An 8494-nucleotide genomic window follows, 5' to 3' on the forward strand; every position below is an offset into this window, starting at 1 on the left:
GCAGTGGCTCATGCCTGTAATCCCAGCACTTTGGGATGCCAAGGCAGGTGAATCACTTCAGGCTAGGAGTTTGAGACCAGCCATGGCCAACATAGCCAAACCCCGTCTCTACTAAAAATACAAAAATTAGCCCACCATGATGGCACACACCTGTGATCCCAGCTACTCAGGAGGCTGAGGCAGGAGAATTGCTTGAACCTGGGAGGTGGAGGTTGCAATGAGCCAAGATCATGCCACTGCACTTCAGCCTGGGCAACAGAGAGAGATTCTATCTCAAAAAAAATAAATTAATGAATAAACAAATAACAGCAGGAATTTTTAAAAAACAAGAATTTAAGATATTAGGACACAAAAAGGTCTAAGGACATATTTTAAAAAGTTCTTAGTTTCCTGGCACTCACAGTAAAAAGACAACATCATTCATGTTGTAGAGTTCTCATCTCTCAAAGAAAATATACTGAGTCACCTGAAGGGACTAGTATTTCTCTGGTACTGGTTTCAAGTAGGAATTTATCATATGATTCTTTCTATAAGGAACATCAGCTAAGTAAACAAACTGTTATTTTCTTGTGTTATTTTGCACAAGATACTAAAATGTTCTGCAAATGACATTTCTGGAGGTAACCCAATATAAAGCACAAGATAATGCAGTCCAGGTAGTGACTTTCTGGTGATGTAACTACATCCAAGGACTGAAAGAAACTAGTAAGTGAATGCCACTTAGATTCTTTCAAGTACTAAACCCTGGATTTTGGTGTTCTGAATAGCAAAATTTAATAGCTGAAATCTCTGTTGAATATCTACTGGGCTGACATTGTATATCATTGATGGAAGAGAAATACATACAGTTCAGATAGCAGAAATGAAAGGGACTGATTTAACATTTTGTGGTGAGCAATTTAATAGCTAATCTTCCATTCTCGTTCAAGCAAAGGGACATAGAAGCAGGGTGCACTGGTACCAGGGAAGAGGGCCAAGATGTTTCTCAATGAACAACAAAATAAGTTTGAACCTGTTTCAGAAGATGGCCAAATATTTGGAGATCACAGAACTTGGCATCATCAAGCATAAAGAAATTATTTTGACATCCTCCCACACCCCCAAAAATCCCTGAGTATTTTATTTAGCCATATTGACCACAAAAGGACTTCACCAGGGACCCTACTGAGAATTTCTTTCCAATCAGAATTACATCATCACAGGTCTGCCAGGATGATTTCTCAGTAAATGTCCCAAGTAGCTGAATGAACAAAGCTTTTATCTGGGGTTATTTAATAAAGTTCATTTAAAAACTTAACAATGACTGCTAAATATAACTATTTTTCTTTCTGCATAATTAATGCTGGGCTGTTCTTTCTGACAATAAGCCATCAAAAGCTCCCGCTGCATCTTAATAAAGCAAATACAACCATTGGCCTAGAAGAGGGAGCTTCCCTTCCCTCCCATTTTTGCTGATAAGTGGGCATGCATCCAATCCACATACTAGCTAGACAGGAAGCATAGCACGTTGAACAAATAGCGGATTTTTTTTCTTTTCTTAGACACAGGATCTCACTGTATTGCACAGACTGGTCTTGAAATCCTGGGTTAAATGATCCTCATGCCTTGGCCTCCCAAAATGCTAGGATTACAGATGTGAGTCACCAGACCCAGTCGAAATAGTGGCTATTAATGTGAAAGTGGAGATTGTGTTTGATTTAACAGGCAAAAAAAATCAAGCCATTAAAAAATGTCCATGTCCCTTCTCCTATAATAATGGGAATATGAATGCTGGAATGCCCAGGGTACCACTTGGCTATCAATAAAATATGGGCTGAAATATGCTTCTCTTTACTCAGAGAAGCCTACCCATTGTCAAGAAGTGGAAGGGAGGGGAAAAGACAGAAGTAGTTATAGATTGTGGCCTACCTCCATTTGGCACAAATGGGTTTCTCACAGTGGCCTAAGAATATCAGATGTGTGGAAGGAAAAGGAAACATACTATCTGATATGGCTTAGATCAGTGTCCCTGCCCAAATCTCACATCAAACTGTGATACCCAATGTTGTAGGTGGAGCCTGTGGGGACGTGATTGGACGTTGGGGGCGGAATTTTCCCATATTACTGTTCTCATGATAGTGAATCAGTTCTCATGAGATTTGGTTGTTTCAAAGTGTGTGGCACCTACCCCTACCCCTTGCTTCTGCTCAGGCCACATAAGGTGTGCCTCTTTCCCCTCTGCCTTCTGCCATGTTTCTGTAAGTTTCCTGAGGCCTCCCCAGAAGCCAAGCAGATGCCAGAATCATGCTTCCTTAACAGCCTTCACAACTGTGAGCCAATTAAACCTCTTTTCTTTATATGTTACAAAGTGTCAGGTATTTTTTTTTTTCTGAGATGGAGTTCCACTCTTGTTCCCCAAGCTGGAGCGTAGTGGTGTGATTTTGGCTCACTGCAACCTCCGCTTCCTGGGTTCAAGAGATTCTCCTGCCTCAGCCACCTGAGTAACTGGGATTGCAGGCATGTGCCACCACCCCTGATTAATTTTGTATTTTTAATACAGACATGTTGGTCAGGCTGATCTTGAACTCCCACCCTCAGGTGATCCGCCTGCCTTGGCCTCCCAAAGTGCTGGGATTACAGGCATGAGCCACTGCACCCGGCTCAGGTATTTCTTTATAGCAGTGCAAGAGCTCCTAGTGGCCCAAGAACATCAGATATGTGGAAGGAAAAGAAAACATACAGTCCTTGAAACTTTTGAGTGGTTTGTAGTCCCTCCCTAATTAAGGCTGTCTTTTTTTCCCCTGGGGCAGAAAATTAATTTTTCATTTTTTAGTCTCTACCCAAATCATCTGGTACTATGCACACAGCATGTGCTGAGTGAATGTTTGACCAACAACATGACTGTGCTGCTGGCTTCCTCTTACATACAGTGCCCAGCAGTAAGCACTAAAAAAATGTGTTTCAAAGAATGACTAATGTGTTACAGACTAATTTTTGATCCCCATTCATGTATACTAGAGAATATGAAAAGGCCAGAATTTCCTATCAATTTATTTCCATGTGGCTAATTCTATAAGGATTTTATTTTATTTATTTATTTTTTGACTGCTACATTTTACTTTATTTTGCTCATAAGGAAAACCAAGTGACTAAGTTGTCTCAAAACTGTTAGTGTTAACTGACCAAGAAGGAAATGAGGTTAGAAGGTAAAACTTTTTACTTCCTCTCAAACATATATTGCAAGTATCACAGAAAATGTTAACAACACATGCACACGGGCTGGTTTTCAACATAGAGAGCCCAAGCAAGAAGACTACTATAAGCTTTTGTTATGAGTCATAGATCCCTGAAAATTGAAGAATATAGCAGGAACCTCTTCTCTTTTTTAACTCCCATTGTTGAGAAGTGGGAGTGTGCTCTTTTCCCTAACCACTCTCATCCAGCCCATTCCATTTAATATTATCTAAAGGCAAAAATCTCTCAAATGTTTAGCTCTGACCTCATGTATCTAGTTGTCTACTTGACACCTCCACTGGAGTTCAGTAGGCACCTCAAACTTAATCTTTCCAAAACCAGACTCTTGATCATCTCACCTTGAATTTACTCCACTCAGCCTGCTCCACTTCTGTAAATGGTACCAACATCCACTCAGGCCAAAGGCTGCAGGACTCATTCTTAATTCTCTGTCCCTCACACCTACTGTCCAACCCATCAATAAGTACTGTTGCTCTTCCTCTATATCATCCCCTAATCCATTTGCCTCTCTCCATCCTAACCACTACTGCTCTCTTTTAAATCATATTTTGCTTGGACCCGAGAACTTTGCTTCATCATTTCATCCATAAAGAGGCCTTCCCTGAACATCCAACCTAAAATTTCTCCCCAGAGTCTAACACATTGCCTTGTTTCATGTTTTTCTTAGCACTTATAACCACCAGTTAATTTCCTTATTTTTATTTAATTGGGAAGGAGGACATTTTCTGTCACTCCCTATTAAAGTGCATGTCCATAAGAGCAGGGATCCTTAATGTCTTCTTAGTTGCTGTATTTCCAGTGTTTATAATAGAGCTTGACACATAATAGGTGCTCAATAAATAGTCATTGAATTAAGAAATTGATGAATCAATTAGTGAATAAGCCTAAGGTGTACTTGAACATGAAAGATGAGCAGAATGCAGAACAACACAGATTTTTATGGAAGTAGCAGATCCATTGAGACCAAATTTAAATTATGCAATTTCCTTCGACAGCTCTCACGCTAATATTTTTTAGCTAACAATTGTTGAACACGTATTACATGCCAGAAACTGGACATTTTATACACATATTAGTTCATTGAATTTTATTCCATCCTTGTACAGCCCTATAAAGTAACTGCAACTAGCTGAGTGGCAAAGCCAGGATTCAAATAAAAGTCTGGCTTATTCCAGAGTCCCAAGCTCTTTACTACCATATTATTATGAATGTTCCTTTCAGATTGGCCAGATTCCCTAGAACACTCATCCAGCAAAGTAAGGTCAGGGCAGCTTACCCTCAACTTAGTGGCCCGTGGCTGTCCCCTAAAAGGTGGCAGCATTTGTGTTGTTTCCTTTGAGAGCACATGGAGGAGATCAAAGCTTGGCTGTACAAGACCATTCTTCCTATGATGCATATCCTGTGAGCACAGCCAAACATTAGCCAAAACAGCATTTCTTATTTACTTGATTAATAAAATACCTGAGTGTTCTGCTGAACCCGTACAATGACTATTACACATTTTCTAAGATTCAGACCTCCAAAGTTAATACTTAAAAAAATTTTCTTCTTACATACAGAAGGATTGGGTTCTTGTAAGGATCAAGTGAGCTAGTGCCTATGATATCTCTTTGAAAGAAAATACAAAATATTACATAAAATGTCCACCATAATATAATCACAGAATTCTGGAAATGGAAAAGAACTAAGAAATGGTACCTAATTTTACGAAAGTGAACAATGAGGCATAGAGAGGTGAAGTGACTTGTGATTGAGTGGCTAGTAGCTTATAAAATGAAATTACATTGTTTATCAAATATAATTTCCAATCTGGACCTCAGCAATGGTTTTTTACAATTATCTTAATTGAGTTAACACACCTGATTTCAAACTTTCAGAATGATATTGATGATAGTTTATGATATTGATGTGGACATATTTTTTCTAGACCTTATATTTTACATAACATTTTTTGAAGAGACTAGTCTTCCATATAATGAGCAGTGGACGTCATTTCATCATTTCATCTTAATATCTCCAGGAAAAACAAAACAAGACAAAATTACTATACATTTCTGATAGATGATCTCTTCAAAAATTAATTGTCACAGATGTAACTGTAACATATGGTACATTTGAACAGTAAAAGTCCTGCAGATGGACACTCTCAATCAGTATTTTTTTCCCTAGTGGTTCTCAACAGGAAGTGCTGACATTTGGAAATGTGTGAAGACTTTTTTTGGGGTCATGATAATGACTAGAGAAAGCTCCCGGCATTTGGTGTCTAGAGGACAAGGCAGTCAGTATAAGTGGCCTATAATCCAAAGGATAGTTCTACATAAAGAACCATGTCACCCAGAATTCTAACAGCTACTCCAGACAGCAGAAAAATGCCTGCAACCATCTGCCTGCTTGAGGTAACTCCTTTTAGTTATATATAAAGCATTTATTTTAATTTGGAACAATCTTAGTTCATTTGGACAGCTATAACAAAATATCATGAACTGGGTGACTTGTAAATAACAGAAATTTAATTTCTGTTATTTACAAATTTACAAATTTGTAATTCGTATTTAATTTACAAATAAAGAAGAGATTTATCAAAATGACCAAGCCTGGAAAAACATAATAGAGTTTGCTAAATGCTTAATATTATAAAAAATAGTTTCAACATCTCTGGCAACGTGGTGGATAAGAGATCCTGCAACCTAACACTACACAATGTTAAAAATGCAAGATTAGATATAAAAGTTACTCTTTTATGAATACATAAGCCTCCAAAAACAAGAAAATTGCTCTGAGGCCATGACTAGAGTGGGTGCATGAGTCCAGGGAGGTGATTGAGCCCTGCAGCACCTGATATCCATCCACCTATGGATTATAGGGCTAAAGATGCAGCAGGAGTGGGTGAAGTGGGGAGCGGAGTGGGAGTTGGGGAAAGGAAGGCTTGAGATAAAGCCCTGGATTAATGGAGGGTGGGGAGCTGAATTGAAAACCGTCTTGTATAAAGCTAGGATATGCAGTGGACTATACCCTCAGAAAAAACGGTTGATGAGAAAAACAAAACTCCAAAGAAGACACATACAAAATGAACAACAAAAGGCTAGAAGAGATTAGGGGTATAACAGCTGGGCTTCTCTCTCTTTCTCAGCTCTCCAGTTTTTTGCTGTTGCCTCCTGTTGGCTGAACACAACTGGAAATCAGACAACACAAAGCCCAGGAAACTTGGCATGCAGAGCAAGTCAGAGGAAAGACAAGGCATATATTCAAGGTGAAGCAGACCTAGAACCTGCATAGCCAGGTATTCTGATAAATCACTTCTATGCAGATTATGTGATTTAATCTTCACAACAGACAGGCCCTGCTACATCCCCTGGAGTGAATTGGATCTTAGCATGGCCAAGTTTCTCTTCTAAGCATGCAGCCAGTAATGGTGGCACTGGGCTCTAACCCCATGTTGGTCTGACTGCATACCCTGCACTCTTAAGCATTTTGCTGTATGGTTATAGCTGTAGTGCATTTCTGGTGTTGATTCCCTGTGTCTCCTCACTTACTTTTGGGGGGAAACCTTAACTCAGGAGTGGCCTGTTCTAATCTGGTCCTCTTCTGCATTGTCCTGGTTTTGCTCTTCTTTCTCACACCTTGTAGTTCTACCTGAGTCCATGTCTGGCTGCTTTACTGATGTCAGGTTATTTTTCCATCTCTGTCAGCAATGGTTTAAAGTGCAGGGCTATCTATTGCTGCATAACAAACTTCCCCAGAATTTAGTGGCTTCGAACAACAACGATGTTACTATAGTAACTTTGCAGGTTGGAAATGTGGTCAGGGCTTAGCTGGGTGACTCTTCTGCTCAGTGCGGTGTTGACTGGTGTTACTTGGTGGTATTCATCTGATGGTTCATCTGGCTTCATTCCCAAGCTTGGCTTTTTGTCAAGGACGATGAAAGGCTGAGCTCAGCAGGACTCCTCTCATTATCCATGTAGTCTCAGGGCACTTTATCTGCCCTCTCAAGCAAGGTAGTTGATATGGTTTGGCTCTGTGTCCCCATCCAAGTCTCATCTCAAATTGTAGCTCCCATAATCCCATGTGATGTGGGAGGGATGTGGTGGGAGATAATTGAATCACAGGGGCGGTTCCCCTGTACTGGTCTCATGGTAATGAATAAGTCTCATGAGATCTGATGGTTTTATAAGGGGTTTCCCTTTCGCTTGGCTCTCATTCTCTCTTGTCTGCCACTATGTGAGACATGCCTTTTGCCTTCTGCCATGATCGTGAAGCCTCCCCAGCCATTTGAAACTGTGAGTCCATTAAACCTCTCTTTCTTCATAGATTACCCAGTCTCAGGTGTGTCTTTATCAGCAGTGTGACAGCAGACTAATACAGAGGTCTGATGCCTTCCTTGGCAGCTCAGGGCTCCAAGGGACCAAGGCAGAAGCTGCCAGTCTCCTTACAAGCCTCAGCCTGAAACTGCATAGAGTCCCTTTTGTCATACTCTACTGGTTAAAGCAGTCACAGCTTGGATCCAAAGGGGGAAACATATCTCACCACTCAACAGCAGGAATTATTTGACATCAAAGGATTTGTGGCCATCTTTAATCTGCCACAGAAATGGAAACTTCATTAACTATATCTCTATATCTTTAGCTATTTATGTTCCTATTCGCTATTACTCTAATCTGTGTAATTTCCAGTTTCCAAGAAATATCCCTCTTCTTCAACTCTGCATAAGCCTGTTACAGCTGACCGGGCAAAACACCATATATTTATTACAAAAATTGTTTGTAATGCTTACCATGATGCCTGGCCCATAGGAGTTGACCAGTAAATACTGAATGGACAAATGACCATTTAAAATAGGGCCCTTTTAAAATTGTTTGGAAACATCTCGGGGGTGTATTAAGGTTCTCTAGAGAAACATAAGCGATATAGTATATGAGAGGAGATTTATTAGGGGAATTGGCTCATGCAGTTATAGAGGCTAAGAAGTGCCATGACAGGCCATTCACATACTGGAGACTGAGATGCTGATAGCAGGGCTCAGCCCAAGTCCAAAGACCTTAGAACGAGGGAAGCCAATTGTATTACTCTCAGTCCAAGGCCAGATGACTGAGAACCTGGTGGGGCTGTTGATATAAGTCCAAAATCCAAAGGCCAGGGAGTCCAGAGTTGTTGTACAAGCCCAGGAGGGGAAGTGAGATTGATATGTTCATCTTTTCTCTGTTTTTGTTATCTCCAGGACCCTGGTAGATGAGACACTGCCAGGCCACATTGAGGGCAGATC

This window comes from Saimiri boliviensis, chromosome 7 (assembly GCF_048565385.1).
Source record: "Saimiri boliviensis isolate mSaiBol1 chromosome 7, mSaiBol1.pri, whole genome shotgun sequence".
NCBI classification, from domain to species: domain Eukaryota; kingdom Metazoa; phylum Chordata; class Mammalia; order Primates; family Cebidae; genus Saimiri; species Saimiri boliviensis.